At 42.9% G+C, this 21,461-nt stretch overlaps 1 protein-coding gene across 1 annotated transcript in view; it reads left to right on the forward strand.

Moving 5' to 3' along the window:
- The first annotated feature begins 281 nt into the window (after positions 1-281).
- The window catches only part of LOC122786160 (zinc fingers and homeoboxes protein 2-like), a 40,292-nt gene continuing 19,112 nt past the window's right edge, over positions 282-21,461 (forward strand). The window contains 2 exon segments of the mRNA XM_044052222.1: positions 282-511; positions 13,975-14,150. The gene's annotated coding sequence lies outside the window, so the exon portion shown is untranslated.

A 21,461-nucleotide genomic window follows, 5' to 3' on the forward strand; every position in this document is an offset into this window, starting at 1 on the left:
CATACTATATAATATATATATATATGTACATATATACAGTATATTATTTTTTAAAGTAAAGGTCCTTCACAGAGAAACTTTGACATGGAGTAAATGGTGCTCACACACACACACACACACACACACAAACCTTCTGGACATTTCCACGTCACCTGGACTCCAAACATAAATTTGGGATCCTATGCAAATGTATGCTGACGTAAAAGATCATGTGGTTTTTGTCGTCTTTCCCCCCTATGAGCAACGAGCTTTCTTTTTCTTTTTTCCTCTCTCTCTCTGTCTCTCTCTCTCTCTCTCCCTGTCTCTCTCTCTCTCTCTCCCTGTCTCTCGTCTTTAGGTTAGGCTATGCTACACTCCTCTTCTTCTTCTTCTTCTTCTCCTTCTTCTTTACTGTACTCGGCGCTGCCGCTGCACGGATGCGCCCCGCGCCGCTCTGCCGCTCCGCCGCTGGATCTCTGGGAATAACTTCCAGCGCGTCGTCGTCGCCGCTGCAGCCGCAGCTCACACTCAGGTAGGACACGGGGAGGGGGGGGGAAACTTCCTCTTATTTACAACTCCTACACGCAAACGTGGAGCGGCGTAAAAAGTGAAGTTGTGGCCGCGGCAGAGCTCCGCTGCCCCGGCTGCATGCGTGCGTGTGAGTCCTGCCTGCGCTGCCGCTGCTAACGAGGCTCAGTGCCTCCATCACAGACTGCGGGGGGATCACGGTGAAACACCTGGCTGTCAGGGAACTTTGTTGTCGCTCTGTTTGACTTGATTGTCACCCGGTTGTTTGTTTATTTATTTATTTATTTTAATTTAACGGGAAGCTAACTTTTCCCGTGCTCTCCTCCTCCGCCTCCTCCACCCCCGGTGAAAGTACTCCTAACAAACACACTAGCCAGCGGAGCTAGCCTGTTAGCCAGTTAGCCCCCGCGCTGCTAATGACGGACAGCAGCGGCGAAGCTAACGCGCTTTCGCTTTAAGCTTCAGCGGGGAGCGCGGCAACCCTCCCCCTGGATGTGGTGCTTCCATGTCGGCGTTTGTTTTGGCTGCCTCTCGTCTCCTCTCCTATATTTAGTTAGCGTCACTTCTCGGTGTTTTTAATCAACTCCCCTCCCGCTCCTCCTGCCTCTCTGCCCCCGATGTCTCCGTGACGGCGACCGGAGCTCCGGCTGTGTTGGTTACGGCGGTCCCGGTGTCGTCGTGTCGCCGCCGTTGTCGCGGTTCAAACGGGGCTAAGCTAGCAGACAGCCCGTCTGGCTGCCCGGGTCATCTGAGGTGAGGCGCCGTGAACACACGGAGCCGCCTCTCCCGCGTCCACACGGACAACCACTCACTTTTAAAAATCGATTTCACACTTTTATCCGTTTTCAGCCACTGTCGTGAACGTTAGAGCCGCTTTGAAAGGTGTTTTTGTGCGGAAACAGCGCGTTGGTGTCGGTGCTTGACTGCACCTTCTGCGGCTAAAACTCACTGTTAGCTTCACACGAAACTGTAGAAGTTGATCCTTTTTGACACGTTTCACAGTTTAATGTCAGTGAGCGTTAATTACGTTGTAATTGTGTTATTTATTCAGTTTAGCGTTGATTTGATGTGACAGGCTGGTTATTTACAGCAAAAAACAATCCAAGTAAAACATTTACAATTAAATTTAAATACACTTTAGTGCAATGATTAATCAGTGTAATGCTGCAAAAAACTGATTAGCTATAATTATTTATACCAAGCCACAGCAAGCTGTGTGTCTTATGTAATGAAATTATGAAATGTTGATAAAAATATCAGTGCACTTATATAATGTTCCTGTCAGTGTTTGTTACACCAGCGACGGATTGTGAATCATTCAATCTTTAAATCAGTCCCCATTTATTTGAATCGTTATTTTTCTGTAAATGTGAATATGTGTGAATATTCTTTGCTCCTGCAACAGGAAAACACTGAGGTTTTTCACAATCTTAATTGAATACTGGGGAAAATAATTGAACAAATATTTGATAATGGGGGCGGGACTAGATAAGCTTTTGCTTCTCCCGCTTTCCCTCTCGGTTATGTGTATTGTGTGAACTACACTGAGATGATGTGTGATGATGATTGATCTAACTGATATGACCGAAATAAACATATAAAGAAATAATGACAATAATCACAAGTTGTCGCACATTGACTGTCACTTAATTGTCAGTCGATTCGTTGTGTAATTGAAATTATTTGGGATTATAACGATTTTCAAAAACATCTAATCTGTGTGTTTTCCCCCAGTTTATTCTTCTTTCTTTGCTCATTCCCACAGAAACGACAGGAAAAAAGACACATTTAAGGGAAACCTCATTTATTTCTAGTTAAAACAAAGCGCGGTGAGATTTTACTGGAGCACAGACAGAAATGTGTTGGTGTCAGGGTGTGTTCCATCGTTCTGTCTGCAGCTTCTCGCTTTATTCTTAACACATTTAACGGTTTCATTTGGAAACGTGAGTTTGTAAGAAAAAGCTGAAAGCTGTGGTTTGTACACGGGAAACATGTTCTGACATTTCAGGAGAACACACGAGCCATCGATATGAGAAATCAGGAAAATAATTATTAGAATTACAATTCTAACAATCATTTTATCTGACTAGTTTGTGGAGTTCACGCTGTGTCCACTGACCTGTTTGTAGTTATGTAAAGATCCTGAATAATAATCTTAATCTTAATAAACATCTGTGACAGAGGAGGAAAACGAAAAGAAACTGCACTTTGAAACCAGATGTCGTTGACGTTTAGAAATCATTGATCATTGAGGCAGAATTAATTGATCCATATCGTCAGCTGATTCATTTATTTATTCATTTATGTATTTCCTCCTTTCCCCCTTTTTTTGGGTATTTTCCAAACTATTTGTCGTAATGTTTGTTACATTTTTTCTTTTTGTTAATGTTAGTGACATGTTTTTATACAATTTCTTGGTCAAATTTGTTACATATTTTCCTAACGTTAGTAACGTGTTTTATATGATTTAAATTCACATACTTTTGTGGTATTGTTACGTCTTTAGTTAACAGTAGTAACGCGTTTTTGTAAGATTACATTTACAAACTTTTGTGGTAATGTTTGTTACATCCTTCGTTAATGGTAATAACGCGTTTTTGTACGATTAAATTTACGGACTTTTGTGGTATTGTTTGTTACGTCTTTAGTAAACAGTAATAACGCGTTTTTCTTTTCTTTTTTATCGTGACACACGTTAAAATCATATTAACATTTCAAACCTCCCAGACAACGACATGGATTTGGGTTTGGCCCAAAAGCAGTCATGCAGATTCAGTGTTGTGTGTGTGTGCGTGTGTGTGTGTGTGTGTGTGTGTGTGTGTGTGCGTGCGTGCGCTGAAAGGTCAGGTGGCAACATCAAATCACAGCTGGAATTCAGTGAGAAAGAGTGTGTGTGACAAAGAAATATCAGCGTGTCAGAGCAGGAAGAGAAAGTGTGTGTGCGTGTGTGTGAGTGTGTGTGAGTGTGAGTGTGTGTGTGTGTGTGTGTGTGTGTGAGTGTCAAAGACATGAAGTGAGGAAGGGAAAGCACACGAGAGCTGTGTGATGCCGGCGTGTGAGCGTGTGAGTGTGTGAGGTGTGTGTGTGTCGGCGTTTGTGACAAATACATAGCAGCCAGTGGTGAGTGAGTGAATGAGAGAGAGAGAGAGAGAGAGAGAGAGAGAGAGAGAGAGAGAGATTTGGCAGCATGACTGACTGATCCCTGCTTCCATATCATAGGATTAAAAAGCCTGACATGACAGCGACACAATGGCAGTAAAATATGAGACGAAGAAAAAAAAGAAAGTCGGTCAATGGGGAAAGAGAAGTGATTATGAACCAGAACTGATGAGATAATATTAAAGAGAGAATAAAAAAATCTGACACACTTTGAACTGGAGCCATGTGGTGCAGCCACGAAGAGGAGGAGGAGGAGGAGGAGGAGGATGTCGATGTCAACGCTGTCACCGGGCAGTATAGAAAAGAGGAGGAGGTTCAGCCGCCAAACGCAGAACCTCGGCACATTTCTCAGAGCCAACACAGTTTACACACCTGCTAATGTGAGCCCGACTGTAACCTGCCCTCCTGTGATTCCCTCACGTCACGTGACTTTCGTTTAAAGGGACAGCGTCGCTGCACGAGTGACTGACGCGCCGCTGCACGAGTGACTGATGCGCCGCTGCACGAGTGACTGACGCGCCGCTGCACGAGTGACTGACGCGCCGCTGCGACTGTTAGACTTTTCCAACAGGAAACAGAAGTTTGTAAACCACTCATTCTCACACACCAAAGTCCGTAGAGAAAATCGGTGATTTTGGCTGCCTCGTGTGGTCACTTTGTGTCATTAAAATGAATTGGAATGAAGAATTTTAAAAGCAAAGTGACAAAATCAGACATTTGAACTTAATGATGGAGGCAGCAGTGTGTGTGTGTGTGTGTGTGTGTGTGTGTGTGTGTGTGTGTGTGAGAGAGTGAGAGAATCGGTTAAAGTCAGCGATGTTCACCTCTCACACAACCCAATTTGAATCAATTATCAAAATAGTTGGTGATTTCTTTAGTAATGGAGTTAGTGATTAATCACTGCAGCTGTAGATGAGATATGTCACTCTGTGTTTAAGCAGAGGTTTAGCTCCGCCCACAGCAGCAGGGGGTGGAGGTTAGATTTTGTCAGGAAAAAAATGCATTTTTTAAAAATATTTATTAGTTGTTTGGTTAACAGTAAGTGTTAAAATAAATAAAAGTTTACACAGGACAAATGAAATGAAACTCATTTAACTTTTCATTACATTATTAAACGTCTGAGGTGTGATAATAAAAGGTAAACACACATCTCTGTGTAACTTAACGCCTACACACACACACACACACCTGAGCACTGACATCACAACCATGAGTTAGTGACACACTTAATAATCGTGACATAGTGAAATAAAATAACGATTTAAAAACAATCTAAATATTTGACGACTTTGAAAACTGTCATTTTTTTAATGAAGGGAGAAAACGGTGCTTGTTTCATGCTGTCAATCATTGTGTGTGCGTGTGTGTGTGCGTGCATGCGCGAGTCAGTGTGTGTGTAAGTCTGAGTGTCTGTGTGTGTTTTATTCATGAACAGAGGAAAAGGAAAGAATGCTTATTTTCTCATTAACGCCTGCAGTGTGTGTTTCTCAATTACTCAACACATGAGTGACCAGCAGCACCGTCGGGTTCATCAGGTAAACCCCGCCCCCTCCTCCTCTGATTGGCTGTAGACCCCTTCCCCTTGCCCCCCCACCCATGTCATGATCGTTAATTTGAATCATTACAAACCTCATCTCCTCCTTCATCATCATCGTCTTTCACACCTGGGGGGCACCCCCCACACACATACACACACACACACACTGGTGTTTTCTCTTGTGTGTGTTTGCGCGTGTGTGTATGCATGCACGTGTGCGTGTGTGTTTGCATGTTTGCGTGGATGTGTGTGCGTGCGTAGGCATGCATGTGTGCGTGCATGTTTGCGTGTGTATGTGCGTGCGTCGTCGCGTATGCATGCATTTGTGCGCGCGTGCCTGTGTGTGTTTGCATGTTTGTGTGTGCTTGTGTATGCATGCGTGCATGTGTGTTTGCTTGTATGTTTGCAGGTGTGTGTGTGTGCGTATGCATGCATGTGTGCATGTGTGTTTGCATGTGTGTGCGTGCCTGTGTGTGTTTGCAAGTTTGCGTGTGGTAATGCGTGCGTATGCATGCGGTGTGTTGTTTAATGTGTGCGTGTGTGTTTGCATGTTTGCGTGTGTGTGTGCGTATGCATGTGTGTGTGTACGTGCGTGTGTGTGTGTGTGTGTACAGCTCTGTGTCCGTGGAGATCGAGGGAAAAGCTCAGCTGCTGCTCGTGAACAGTGTGGCAGTCACATGACTTTTCACTCATTCACCGTTTCACGATCAAACATCGTAACGAGGGTCGTCGGCTTTAAAATGTATTATGGGATTGCACAAAGATCCAGCGCTATGACCATTTTCTAGTGCGACGCTAGCACGAGTAACAACCATGTGTACGTATGTATGTGTGTGTGTGTGTGTGTGTCTATGTATATGTGTATATACATATACGCATGTATATAAATATATATACACATATAAATATATATATGTGTGTATATAGATATATATGATAATAATAACAATGATAATAATAAACTTTGATGGTGTCTGCTTCTTGCTGCTGATTTGAAAACCTGAAGTATTTAGACAAAATGGTATTTTTGTGGAATAGACCTATAAAAGAGAGAGACTGACTCACAAGCCCCTCCCCCCTCATATTTCCAGAACGGTTGATGACAGAGAGTAAATGTTTGGGGTGTGAGCATCAGGAGGCTTTAAGCCACTCCCACATTTACATTACATTACATGTCATTTAACCAAAGCGACTTACAATGGAATTGAGTACATCAGCCAGGGGTGGATTCGAACTTGCGACCATGATGTCTTTCGCACACAGGGTACCGGTCTTAACCACTGAGCCGCTGTTTGTCACATCTGTGACAAACAGCTGAGAACTGACAGAGAAAGGACACTTTTTTAAAAGTTTTAACATGGGAGTGAATGAGAGGTTTGAGCAGAACTAAGAAAAACTACAAGTCATATGAACATGAGAGTTAGACGACAACCACAGCAACGTGTTTGTGTGGGTTAGAAACTGTGGGCAGTTTTCATGTGCCACTCTAGCGACGCAATACACACTCATTATAAAATCTGAACACAAAGTACAAAAGTTAAACTGCGATTGTTTAAAAAACGTCATATTTGTCAAAACTTTGATTTAGGTGAGAAAGTCTCAAGTCTTTGACCACACTGTGACGCAGTGGGCTGGGTTCTTCCACTGTTTTACATTCATGTGTATGTGGAACATTTTCACAGTTTTTTTGCGATTTTTGTCGCCATGGTGACTTGAAACGCTTCGAGAAGTCTGAGCACACCATTCCTGATCATTTCAAAGCTGTGGGACGAGTTTGGAGGTGAAACATTGATAAAGGTGACGAGTCATGAGCGCGTTCTCTAATCTCTGACACGTTGTTACACAAAGTCACGTGACACAGTAGCAGCTGTCCATCATCAAACAGGCGCTCACGGCTCCGCCCCCTGTAAAAGTCACAGAAAGGGAGAAAATACAAGAAATGATGATTTAAGGAAGTAAACATTCAAGTTAGAGACGTCCAATCTGAATTATTTTATTAGTTTTCTTTCTTTTTTTCCTCCATGTGATAAAATAAAACGGTTAAATGAAAACAAATGATATGAAAATAACTTTGGTTTCCTCCTCAAACTACAGCTTGACTTACTTAAATAAACACAATTCACCCTCAATTTCAGTTCATATATTAATCATATATTAGTCTTAGTTTCAGCCTGGATTGTGGAGTGGAACAGTTTTTGTTATTTTAATCTTCAACAATCTTCAGGGCACAATCCTCGCTCTACGTGAACTCGATAATATTAAAGTCCTCTCGTGCTTTTTATCGGGATAATTGCGTCGTTAAATGTTATCGTCTAACGTGAAAATGGAGTGAGGAGAAAAAAAGAAAGTTTCACTTTAAACAAAAAAGTGCCGTCGGATTTTTTTTCCTTAAAAATGAGTTTTATTTTGAAGTGACACGTTGTTACCGCTGTGTGTTTCTCACTGACGTGTTTTTGTTCTGTAACAGCTTCATTAAAGTGTGTGTGTGTGTGTGTGTGTGTGTGAACATGACGAGGTGTAAACCTGGAGCAAACACACACACACACACACACAGCCAAACTCCAGCTCGTTATAATCCTCCTTTTTACTTTTTAATGTGGCAGAAAATTCCACGTTTTGGTGAAGGTGCAGACAAGGCGTGAACCGCCGGGACTATTTTTAGGCGTTGGCTTTGGCAGCACAGAGGCATGCAGCCTTACACCATCCTGCCACTTCTCTGCCTGACTCATCACCGTGACAGGAAGGGAACTTATTCTCCTCTGGTCGCAGCAGCAGTAGTAACAACAGCAGCAGCAGTAACAGCAGCAGCAGCAGCAGCAGTACTAACAACAGCAGCCGTAACAGCAGCAGCAGTAACAGCAGCAGCAGTAACAGCAGCAGCAGTAACAGCAGCAGCAGCAGCAGCAGCAGTAACAGCAGCAGCAGCAGTAACAGCAGCAGCAGTAACAGCAGCAGCAGTAACAGCAGCAGCAGCAGTAACAGCAGCAGCAGTAACAGCAGCAGCAGTGCAGCAGGCAGCAGCAGCAGCAGGGCAGCAGTAACAGCAGCAGCAGTAACAGCAGCAGCAGTAACAGTAGCAGCAGCAGCAGTAACAGCAGCAGTAACAGCAGCAGCAGCATTAACAGCAGCAGCAGCAGTAACAGCAGCAGCAGTAACAGCAGCAGCAGCAGCAGCAGCAGCAGCAGCAGCAGTAACAGCAGCAGCAGCAGCAGTAACAGCAGCAGCAGTAACAGCAGCAGTAACAGCAGCAGCAGCAGTAACAGCAGCAGCAGTAACAACAGCAGCAGCAGCAGTAACAGCAGCAACTGCTGCTGTTTTTCCTCTGATCGTTCACTGAGTGTTTGGTGTTTTGCCAAAGTGATAAAAATCAGCGCGAGTACGAAACCAGACTGAACCAGTCGGACAGGTGCAGGCGTGTGGTGACCGTCAGTGAGCCGCGCCTTTATCTCTTTTTCTGTCTGAATCTCTTGGAGAAAGTTCTCTCCTTGATCATCCGTGATAGAGGTAGTCCCATATAATCCCATATAATCCCACTCGTCTTTTGGCTGATATCGGGTCATTTACTCCCCACTGTATTAGTGCTAAGCTAACATTAGCCATGCGGGAGTGTTGCAGTAAAGAGTGAGGACTTTTATTAATCTGGAGTCACTCGTCTGCTCATCGTCACATCCTCGTCTTCCTCCCTTCTTCTCCAGTTTCCTCTTCCTCCGTCCTGCAGGGAAAAAACAACCTTCACTCGCTCATGGTGATGTTTCTTATTTCTTCTTCTCGTTCACTTTTGCTGTGTCGTGACCTTCAGCCGACACTTTTGTTCGATTAAAGCTCCAACGTTTAATCTGTTTCTTCTACGTTCATGTTGACGTTTTTATGAAGGGTGTTTATATGAGTTCACAGAGAATGGAGGCAAAACGAGAAACATCACACACTCAGGACCTGCTCCTCCTCTGCTGCCTCGTGTGGTCATTTTGTGTCACTGACAGAAATCTGAAGGAACGACTTTAAAAGCTGAATTCACTGAAATCAGACGTTTGAACTTAGTGATGAGTGTGTGTGTGGGAGAGTGTGTCTCACAGTTGTTGTAGTTGTTGTTTTTAGCAGGCATGTTGTCACTGAGCGTGATGATGACGATGATGATGAAGGGGTAAAACTTGGAACTGACCCTTTTTAAATAAAGAAGAACAAACTCCTCTCTGCTGCTCGGCCACTTTTCTCTGAGGTTTCCAAACTCTCATGTTGGTGCTGCTGCTGCCAGCTCACCACGCAACCCCCGCCCCTCCTCACCCCTCACCCCCCACCCTCACACCCCACCCCTCCTCACCCCCTCCTTATTTTCCCACAGTTCCCTGCTTCACCTCTTGAACTCAGCCGCCTGCCCAGGAGTCGAGCAGGAATGCGTCTCTGAGTCTGAGCCAACAACACAAAACAAGGAAGGCGGAGCTCCGTGATTGGCTGAGCGCTGTAGGCTGACCACAGATACTCTGCTGTCATTGGCTGCTGCTCTCCTCTGTGTGTGTGTGTGTGTGTGTGTCACAGGATAATTATTCCACAGCTCATGGACGCCGCTCCACATTAGCTCAAGTAGTCATACTGTTGCCACACACACACACGCTTTATCACCACCATAAGCACACACACACACACACGCATACCACATACTCGCACACACACTCCACAAGCACCACCACTACACACACACTCACTCACTCACCACGACACGACTCACTCACCTCACCGCGACTCATCACACACGCATGCACACTCATGCATGCACACACACACCACGCACACACACTCACATACGCACACACTCCACCACGCATACTCAGCGTTAGCTCACGCACCCATTTCACACACACACACTCACACGCATTCGCCACACTCACGCACACTCACGCGACACTTCACGACACACTCACACTCAATCACTACTCACGCACACACACACACACTCACGCACACTCACTCACACGCACTCACACACACACGCACACACATGCACACTCAATGCTCACGACACTCACGCGCACACACACACACGGGCACGCGACACGCACACTCACTCACACACACACACAGACACCCAGACACACGCGCCACACACTCACACACACTCACACACACACACACACACACACTCACCACTCACACGCACTCACACCACACACACACTCACACACACACGCACACACATGCACACTCACTCACGCATTGCACACGCACACTACTCACACACACTCACGCACACACTCACAATACACACACACACACACACTTACACACCACTACACACACACACACACGCACTACACACTCACGCATTGCACACACACACACACACACACTACACACACCGCAGCCTACTCACGCAATACACACACACACACGCACACACACACACCCGCATACTCACTTGCTCACGCGCACACACACTCACGCGACACAACTATGCCACTCCTCACACATTCACACACACTCACTTCACTCAAGCACACACCACTCACTACACACGCACACAGACTCACACACGCCTTCACTACACACACTCACGCGACGCATCGCACGCACACTCACTCACGCATTACACACTCACCATTCAGCATTACCACGCACACTCACTTCACACGCACTCACGCATTACACGCATTGCCATCGCACACACACGCACACACTCACTCACGCACGCACAGACACGCACACACTTCTGCCTCCATCACTAAGTTCTAAAGTCTTTAAATGTAAAGACAGCAGCAGCTCCTGTGAGTTTGTCTTAGGCTGATTCTCAGCAGCAGGGGGCGCTCACAGTAGAACAGCTCCGCCGCTCACACACTCATGTTTCATGTTAGCTCATTAATGTCTCGTGACAAACGTGTTGATGAGTGAAAACATGTTGACATGTTGTCTTTAAACAGCTCCGTCAGTGGGATTTTTGAAAAGTCTGGAAGTTGTCGGACTTGTTGGCTCTGCAGCTCTCTCCTCCTCTCCTCCTCTCCTCCTCTCCTCCTCTAATTTCTGGTATTTGCTTTGAGACCGGCTCCTCCGGCTCATCTGCATCTTATTTGAATTTCCTGCTTGCATAATTCCCTGGTTCATGGAGAAGAGCTCGGCATCAACAGCTGTTTTAACTTTCCTGCCTGGCACAAAGGAGGAGGAGACAGGAGGAGACAGGAGGAGACTGTTTGAAAAGGGAAAATAATCTGCAAGTCATCTGGTAAAAAAGTACAGTACCAACAATGAGGAGGAGGAGTCAAAACCTTGAGACAATCAAACCTTAAATGGTCGTCTGGTGAAAATCATTAATATTTGTAAATAAAGTCGTCCTGATGTATTTCAAAGATCCACCAGAGGGCGCTGCTCTCTCTGTAAACCACGTTCACGTTTCTGTGGTAAAATTGTCATCACGCGACTCACTGAATGTCACCTTTGGTCAAAGCTCCGCCCACTAAACGCAGATGTTGTGTTTTTCGTAGTAAATGTTTTTTTAAACATATTTTTTTTCAACTTTCTTAAAATTACAAACACATTTTTGTAATTTTTATTTGAAAAAAAAGTGAATTTTAGAAACTTTTTTGTAAATTTTTGTGATTTGAAAATGAAATTAAAATCTGGTTTTTCACATGTACGTCGCCATGGTGACGGCAAACATTTATTAACTTGTGTTTATGGTTTTATCGCTCTGTGGTCGATTAACTCTGCCTGATCAGACGACCTTTGATGTTTTAAAAATTCATCATCTTTATCTTTATTATTATTATTATTTATTTTGCTTGGCTCTGATTGGTCGGCGACGGCCTGGCTCGGCTCTGATTGGTCGGCGACGGCCTGGCTTGGCAGCAGCAGGCAGACGTGAACCTGTTTAAATGTTCACGACCTTATTAGAGGCTGTTTGTTGACACGCTAATGAACCGGAGCTGGAGTTTGAACTCACCACAGACTTAGAATTAACCACAGTAGAACCAGTTTGTGTGTGTGTGTGTGTGTGTGTGTGGCACAGTTTGCTCTGGGATTATTGTGTGTATTTAAATCCTGGGTGGAGAAGCTTTTTAAAGTCGTCTCTGAGCTGCAGGCCGAGACATTCTCACACACACACACGATTATAATCTTTAATAGATTCAATAAATTCATCACTGTGTGTGTCATGTGTCTCGTCGGTGTATAATCTGCACTGAGACACTGTGGGAATGTAGATTTAACAAGATTAGTTCAGGGGTTTGTTGTTTTTGTTCGACATGAAATGCTGACACATAAACGGCGAGAACACGACGAAACAGATTATAGCTAAAGAGACTTATCTAATAAACATCTACGTCACATGATCACGTCACTCACACACACACACTGCTGCCTCCATCACTAAGTTCAAATGTTTGATTTTGTAAAATTCAGCATTTAAAATTGTTCGGTGACACAGAGTGCCCACACGAGGCAGCGGAGGAGCAGCAGCTAAAATCACTGGTTTTCTCTGTGAGCTTTGGTGTGTGTGTGTGTGTGTGTGTGTGTGGGAGAGTGAGTGCTTTACAAACTTCAGTTTTTAGGACAGTGTGAGATTTTTGTGAAGGACTCAAGAAACAATGCAGAGATCACTCACACACACACACAGTCTTTCATTATTAGATGTCTCTCTCTTGTAAATCTGTGTTTCCACCTCAGTCACAGCTCTTGTGTCTTTTATTGCTTTTCCTCAGCAGGTACGGCCCACACACACACACACACACGCGTGCCTCACACGCCGTCTCTTTGTTCTGCCCTGTTCTTCGCTCTGTTGACGAGTCAGATTACGCTGTCGTCCGCGGCGATGATGAAAACCTTGCAGCGTCGCAGCGCGAACGCCATTTCTGCGACAAGATTAACGACTTTCATCGACCCTTTCGTTTCCTGGGTCTTTTTCACGTTGAAAACGTTGATTCTGGTTTTGAACAAATAATCTACGTTCTCTGGTTTAATCCTGAAGTTTCCATGCATAATCCCAGAATTAAAACTACTTTTGTTTTTTTTTTTGTTTGTCTGACACACACAGACACAGAGGAAATCATGATTGGCTAAACACTGACATAGTTATACACTATTATAATACTGTATATCATATATATGCGTGTATATATCTGTGTATATACATATATAGACCTTAAACCTAACTCTTTCAAACTCTAACCCAAGTCTAAATCTAACCTTTTCAGAAATCTCATTGTTGTGATGTGATTTAACCCTCGCTAATCCCACACTCAGACCCAATCTTAATCATAAACCCAGTGTCAAATTTAAACTGAATCTAAACCTCAACCCCAAATCCAAATTTAAATTTAAACTCAAACCCAAATCTCAAATCCTAACTCAATCCCAATATTAATCTTAAACTTGATCTCAGACTCACGCATCGTCAGGTGGCGACGTTCAGGTTGTTCGTGGACGTCAAACGCCACCGTGCTGTTCGTTGTCATGTTCTTTACTCGTCCGTCAGTGACCAATCACATCACAGGATGTTTGAGTCACGTGACCGTGACGTCGCTGGTCAGTTTCCAGAACAACGTCACAGGCTCTTCTCTGATTGGCTCTGGTGTTGAACCAATCAGAGAGCAGAGGAGGTGAAGATCTGTCTGTCTGTCTGTCTCTGTGTTGCTTCCTCTGTGTTGGCACATGTTGCCACGGTAACAACTGCCTTGTTTTTTGGGCCAAGTTGTAGTAGTGCAGTGTTTTTTTTGTGTGTTTTTTTTAAGGGTTCAAACCAGACACACACACACACACACTCACTCACTGGCGTCCTTGTCTGCTTTCAGATCACACCGGAGATTACCCAGAGTGCCGCTGGCCTGTGGATCGCCCATCACAGAGGAGAGAGAGAGACGCAGCGAGAGATCGAGGAGGACGAGCAGTGACCAGAGGAGGGGGTGGAGCTTTTGGACGGAAAATCCCCTCCCCATCCAGTGAGGTCCCTCCCCTCTGCGGAAGTGCAGTGAGTAGCACCTTTTTTTCCTCTTCTAACGACAAATTTTCAAAGAATGTGAATCAGTTCTTTACTCCTGAACCTCAGGTGTCGCTTGTTGTCATTGTTGTAGTCTGTTGTTTGTTGTCATTGTTGTCATGTGTATCCGTTGTAGTCGCTGTTGTCATTGTTGTAGTCTGTTGTAGTCGCTTGTTGTCATTGTTGTAGTCTGTTGTGTTGTTGCCATTGTTGTAGTGCCTGTAGTCTGCTATTGTCATTGTTATAGTCTGTTGTAGTCGCATTGTCATTGTTATAGTCTGTTGTTGTATTGTCATTGTTGTAGTCGCTTATTGTCATTGTTGTAGTCTGTTGTAGTCGCATTGTCATTGTTGTAGTCTGTTGTAGTCGCTTGTTGTCATTGTTGTAGTCTGTTGTAGTTGCTTATTGTCATTGTTGTAGTCTGTTATTAAGCTTGTTGTCATTGTTGTAGTTGTTGTAGTTGCTTATTGTCATTGTTGTAGTCGCTTGTTGTCATTGCTGCTATTGTCATCGTTGTAGTCGGTTGTTGTCATTGTTGTAGCTGTTGTAGTCGTTATAGTTGTTGTAGTGTTTGTTGTCATTGTTGTAGTCTGTAGTCGCTTATTGTCATTGTTATAGTCTGTTGTAATTGTTGTCATTGTTGTAGTCGCTATTGTCATTGTTGTAGTTGTTGTAGCTTGTTGTCATTGTTGTGTTGTTGTAGTTGTCATTGTTGTAGTCGTATTCATTGTTGTAGTCTATTGTCATTGTTGTAGTCTGTTGTAGTTTGTCATTGTTGTAGTCTGTTGTCATTGTTGTAGTCTGTTGTAGTCGCTATTGTCATCAGTTGTAGTCGCTTGTTGTCATTGTTGTAGTTGTTGTCATTGTTGTAGTCTGTTGTCTTGTTGTCATTGTTGTAGTCTGCTGTAGTCTGTTGTAGTCATTGTTGTCATTGTTGTAGTTGTTGTCTGTTGTAGTTGTTGTAGTCGCGTTGTAGTATTGTCATTGCTGTAGTCTGTTGTAGTCGCTATTGTCATTGTTGTAGTCTGTTGTATACTGTTGTAGTTGCTTGTTGAGGAGAATCAGGAGTGAGGGATGATGGGAAATCCACAGCCTCTGGCAGAGGAATCAACTGTGTGTGGGAGAAAAAGAGAGAGAGTGACTCAACCTGACCTCACACATGTATATACAGAGAGAGAGAGAGAGAGAGATTGTGTGTGTGTGTGTGTGTGTGTGTGTGTGTGTGTGTGTGTGTGTGTGTGTGTGTGATCTGCCAGGTCTGTAACAGAGAAAATCAGTGATCTTAACATCACACACACAGGAGCTGCTGATCCTCTGCTGCCTCATGTGGACACTTTGTGTCACTGACGTTAATCTGAACGAAGACATTTGAACTCAGTGATGGAGGCAGCAGTGGATCAACAACTCGTGTGTGTGTGATGTTGAAATCACTGATTTTCTCGGCAGTGGGCTGGTGTGTGTGTGTGTGTGTGTGTGTGTGTGTGTGTGTGTGTGTGTGAGTGAGAGAGTGAGTGGTCTATATCTTGAAACATGTGTTCGGTGTAGTTACACATAAACATATAAACACTGGTGAGAGCAGAGAAGGAGCGCTTGATTCTCTCGGTCGATCGTTGATTCGTCACGCTGAGAATAAAAGTGCGTCGAAGAGGAACTCAAACATGCGCCAACTGTTGTGTAACACGTTTGTCCTTCAGGTAAAAACACAAAGTCTTTGTCCACGTGTGCGACTGTTTGTGCTGTTTGAAGCCTTCGGGAGGATTTTTGTGTAATATTGTACAGATGGAATCATGTCCCACTGCTGTCAACCTCACCATGATTATACAACACAGAACAAACTGAGCTTCATATTATTATTAATCTGAAGATGTTAGTCCAGATAATCCTGAATGATTCTCTTATTCAGATTATCGTCTTAATCTGGTCGATATCAGACTTTAACTTTACACAGACCAGGAATAAATGTGTGTGTGTGTGAGAACTGACAGTCACAGGTCATTATCAAACACACACACACACACACACACACACACACAGAGGGACAGAGACGAGCTAACGCTGCACAGATGTTTGATGGAGCTCTGATACAGTAACTGTTCTGACTCTGACGTCAGTGTCGACTATCAGGAGGAAAAAAAACAATGAATCTCTTCTTCTTCGCCTCCTCCTCCTCCTCCTCTTCCTGCTCCTCGTTGTTTCTCCATGTTCATGTTACGTGTCGAGCTCTTCAGTCTGAGTCTTTTGAGAAACCTCATCATTTCCAGGTTTGACAAACACTGATCATGACCGTACTTGTCTGTACTTGACCGTACTTGCCTGTACTTATTCGTACTTGCCTGTACTTATTCGTACTTGCCTGTACTTGTCCGTACTTGACCGTACTTGTCTGTACTTGACCGTACTTGCCCGTACTTGTTCGTACTTGCCTGTACTTGACCGTACTTGTCCGTACTTGCCTGTACTTGTCCGTACTTGTCCGTACTTGTCTGTACTTGTAAGTACTTATTCGGTACTCCTGTACTTGTCATTACTTGTTTACTGTACTTGTCTTACGTACTTGCCTGTACTTGTTTGTACCATATTTGTCCATCATTAGTACTTGTTCTTTTACCTGTACTTATCGTACTTGTTCTGTACTTATCCATTACTTGTTCCTGTACTTGTTTGTACTTACCTGTATTTATCCATACTTATTACGTACTTATTAGTACTTGTACTTGTCCGTACTTGTCCGTACTTGTTCGTACTTGTTCGTACTTGCTCGTACTTGTTCGTACTTGCCTGTACTTGTTAGTACTTGCCTGTACTTGGCCGTCTGCAGACTCCCGACACAGAGCAGCGTTACCTCGGCCTGTCCTGATGACATCATGACGTCTCTGTCATTACATGCTTGGTGTGATCCATGGACGTGGTATTTTGTTTTTAACGTAAACGTTTTGACCTGACAGTTTGGAAGTTTGTATGTTATTAATGTTTTATTTATTTGAACTTTGAATTTTAGATGTATATTAAAGTCGCACGGTCATTGTATCTATATTTAAATATAATATTTACATAAATATACACAGACACACACAAACTACTCTACAATGCTGTAATATATCTCTTTTCCACATGGTTCTGTATATTTTAATAAAAATAAATTAATAAATGAGGTTAAATATTTAAAGGAGACATATTATACCCTATTTCCCCCATTAAAATAGTTCCCTGGTGTCCTAATGAACATGTCAGTGACATGCTTTGGTCAAAGCTAAGGTGGAGCTAAGGTGGAGCTCTCCAAGTAAACTTACTGGTGGGCGGTAATATTCGCGGTGAAATGTGCATGCTGCCGTCATAAGCGCAGGGAATTCAACATGGAGTGTTTTATGGCCTATACTTACACTAAGGGGGACCACGAAAACATGACTGAGTATTCGTTTTCCACACTTTGGCGACTGGTAGGGCCTCCAGAGTCCCAAAAGTATTGAAATGGTTAAAAAGTGGATTTTGCATAATATGACCCCTTTAAAATGTGAAAATAATAACTATATATCTGCATTTATTAATGTATTTCATATGTTCATTTATCCACACAGTAGGTGGTGCTAATGAGGCTTAAGCCACCCGCCATTCAAACAGTAGAACAAGGAAGTAGCTGCTGTTCTAACTGAAGAATCAGACTTGTGTACTCTGTACTCCAGGCGTACTTCTCAAGTACATCCTTGCATACTTGAGTATTGCGAAAGGGCCTGTGTTTTCTTTCGCTATGAAGTGGGATGCAGGTGTACGGTGGCCTGGAAGTGCAAACCATTATTACAAATCACTTTGTTAAATATGAAGTTTAATGTGAAATATTAAAGCCCACATAGACCGGAAGCTCCAATTAACGCTGCGTTTGTGTGTGTATCTGCGTCATTACCTCGTTTATGAAACCCTTAAGTTTCAGAACAAACATTTCAGCCACTGCTGAGAAAATAGTGTTGTATTGTTTTCCTGGGCTCTGCGAAGCGGATCGGCACTTCCTTAATTTGATGTCGTCATCAAAAATCCTCACCACTCCTCTCACCACCGTAGCGCCTCCTGGTGCGGGCACTAGTCCGGGCACATCCGGTTGCGTACATTCAACCACAGAAGAAGAAGAACTACTCTTGTTGTAGCTGCTGAGATGCAGAGCATCCACCGTGCCAGAGGGGGAGCTGTGTATCTGAGAGCTGGCCTATCTATTACGTCACTTCCAGGTACCTGGCCAATCACAGGACAGTGGGAAAGCTCTCGTTGGCTGGCCAATCACAACACAGTCCACGTTCTGGGGGTGTGGTTTTGGTCTGAAACAGCGCGGCTGACGAGAGCGTCAGTGAGGAGATATTTTGATCGGCTCGTTTGCAGCGATTAGGAGGTTTTTAACCATGAAAACAAGTTAATATATGTAAGTAGACCTCCATAACTAACATATATGTGACCATGAAAACAAGTTAATATATGTAAGTAGACCTCCATAACTAACATATATATGTGACCGTGAAAACAAGTTAATATATGTAAGTAGACCTCCATAACTAACATATATGTGACCATGAAAACAAGTTAATATATGTAAGTAGACCTCCATAACTAACATATATGTGACCATGAAAACAAGTTAATATATGTAAGTAGACCTCATAACTAACATATATGTGACCATGAAAACAAGTCAATATATGTAAGTAGACCGTAACTAACATATGTATGTGACCATGAAAACAAGTCAATATATGTAAGTAGACCTCCATAACTAACATAGAAAACAAGTTATATATGTAAGTAGACCTCCATAACTAACATATATATGTGACCATGAAAACAAGTTAATATATGTAAGTAGACCTCCATAACTAACATATATGTGACCGTGAAAACAAGTTAATATATGTAAGTAGACCTCCATAACTAACATATATATGTGACCATGAAAACAAGTTAATATATGTAAGTAGACTTACCAAGTAATATGTAAGTAGACCTATAACTAACATATATATGTGACCGTGAAAACAAGTTAATATATGTAAGTAGACCTCCATAACTAACATATATGTGACCATGAAAACAAGTTAATATATGTAAGTAGACCTCCATAACTAACATATATATGTGACCGTGAAAACAAGTTAATATATGTAAGTAGACCTCCATAACTAACATATATGTGTGATACAAGCATTCTATGTCACCTTTAAGATAACTATTATTATAAAATATGGTTATAAATCATGAGGTCCTGAAAAACACAGCTCCCCCTTGTGGCACTTCAGAATCCACCACTGGGCCCACTTCTGATTTAAGTGTAATGCAGTATTGTCTCCATGTCAGCAGCCGCCGAGCACCATGGGTAATGTAGTTGTTACAGAAAAGGTCACTTTGTTCACGCACTGCGTTTGATCGCAGAGGATTCTGGGAAATGTGGAGAAGTGTGAGCAGCTAAGGGCGACACATTTACGTGTGACGAAGAGTCAAACCCAGAGTCACATGATCTTCTTGTTCACCGCGGTTGATCAGTGAGCACAGAGTGAGTCCGACATCTGTGCAGGATTACACGCCGCAGCATTCGCTCTCTGACATCTTGATTCCTTTAACTAATTCTTCCCTGGGGGAGTCAGGTGGGAGGAGTCATGGAGGGGCGTTCACAAACGACGACATGATCCATTGTTCTGAACAGAAAGAGGTTTGAGCAGAAAGATCATGGTTAAAGGTTCAGGTCCAGATCTAGGTCTCTGTGGACTTTGGTGCGGGAGAGTGAGTGGTTTTTAGTTTTGTGTGTGTGTGTGTGTGTGTGTAGCAGCTGCTTTGCATCATACTGTCTGTATATATTTATACACACACACAATCTATGGACTTGCTCACATGATCCATTGATTCATAATTACATCATATTAAGATGCATAGTGTTAAATGTGCGTGTTCCACATATAAAAAAATCCCATTTGTAACTTGTTTACTTTACAAATATAGATGTGTATTTGTAAATAATATGACATTTGTAAAACTGAAAATTCAGTGGATCGCCAGCACACGCATTCCTCTCTGTCCAGTGAGGGATTTTTGAGACGTTATATTTGTCTCAGTAATGCCTCCCTTCATCAGCAGGTGGCACTGTTTTACAAGTACAATCTAGCTAAAGTGACAACGCACTCCATGGCATGTTATGAGAACTGGATAGAGCTCCGCCCCCTCTGCCTAGAAGACATTGGCCGTTTCTCAATACTCAAGTTAGCAAGTATGTACTTGCTTACTTGGGAAGTATATACTTGAGAAGTAAGCTGGGAGTATATACTTGCCAAGTACGGGAGTACACAAGTATGTGGTTGTTTCTCAATACTCAAGTATGCAAGTATGTATGTATTGTTCTGCTGTTTGAATGGTGGCTGGCGCCAAGTGCTGCAGCCTCATTACCGCCACCTACGGTGTTGATCAATGAACATATGAAATACTTTTAATAAATGCATATATATGTTGTTATTATTTTTACATTTTAAATATTTAACTTCATTTATTAATTTATTTCTATTAAAATATACAATACAAATAATACAATGTGGAAAATAGATATATTACAGCATTGTAGAGTAGTATTTATATACATATATATATATATATACATATATATATGACGTGTACAAATATATACTACTCTACATAGCTAATATTTACATATTATATTTAAGTACAGATACAATGACCGTGCGACTTTAATATAAATCTAACTTTGAAAGTTGAAATTTAAAAAAAATTAATGATATACAAATTTTCAAACTTCAGGTCAAAACGTTCCATTAAAATCAAAATAACACGTCAATAACAAAAACAACAAATCTATGGATCACACCGAGCATGTAAGACAGCGACGTCTGAGACAGCGGATCATTTCATCAGGACAGCCCGAGGTAACGCTGCTCTGTGCCGGGCACAGTGAGCGCCGAGCGCCCACAGAGGCGGAGCTGATCACCTCCGACAAACGTCGCTGCCAAACTATAAATACGTCATATCTTCATATCTTCATACACAAACCACATATTTGAATTCTAAAAGACTCATTTCTCGCCTCAAATGATCTTAAAACTTTGTTCAGGGACACAGAAAAATATTTATTTCAAATTTATATTTCTATTATCTGCTGCTATGCTCCGCCGAAATGTATTCTGGGATACATGGCCATCCCAAGTACGCTTAAGTCACCTCCGATGCATACTTGGTAAACATGGGCGGAGCGAGAACACTTCCGGGTTTGAGAACCGTCCTCGCTGTTCGCTTACTTGAGAATTGGAACAGCACTTGGACTGAGGC

The sequence above is a fragment of the Solea senegalensis genome, linkage group LG20 (genome assembly GCF_019176455.1).
Source record: "Solea senegalensis isolate Sse05_10M linkage group LG20, IFAPA_SoseM_1, whole genome shotgun sequence".
In the NCBI taxonomy this organism is placed as follows: domain Eukaryota; kingdom Metazoa; phylum Chordata; class Actinopteri; order Pleuronectiformes; family Soleidae; genus Solea; species Solea senegalensis.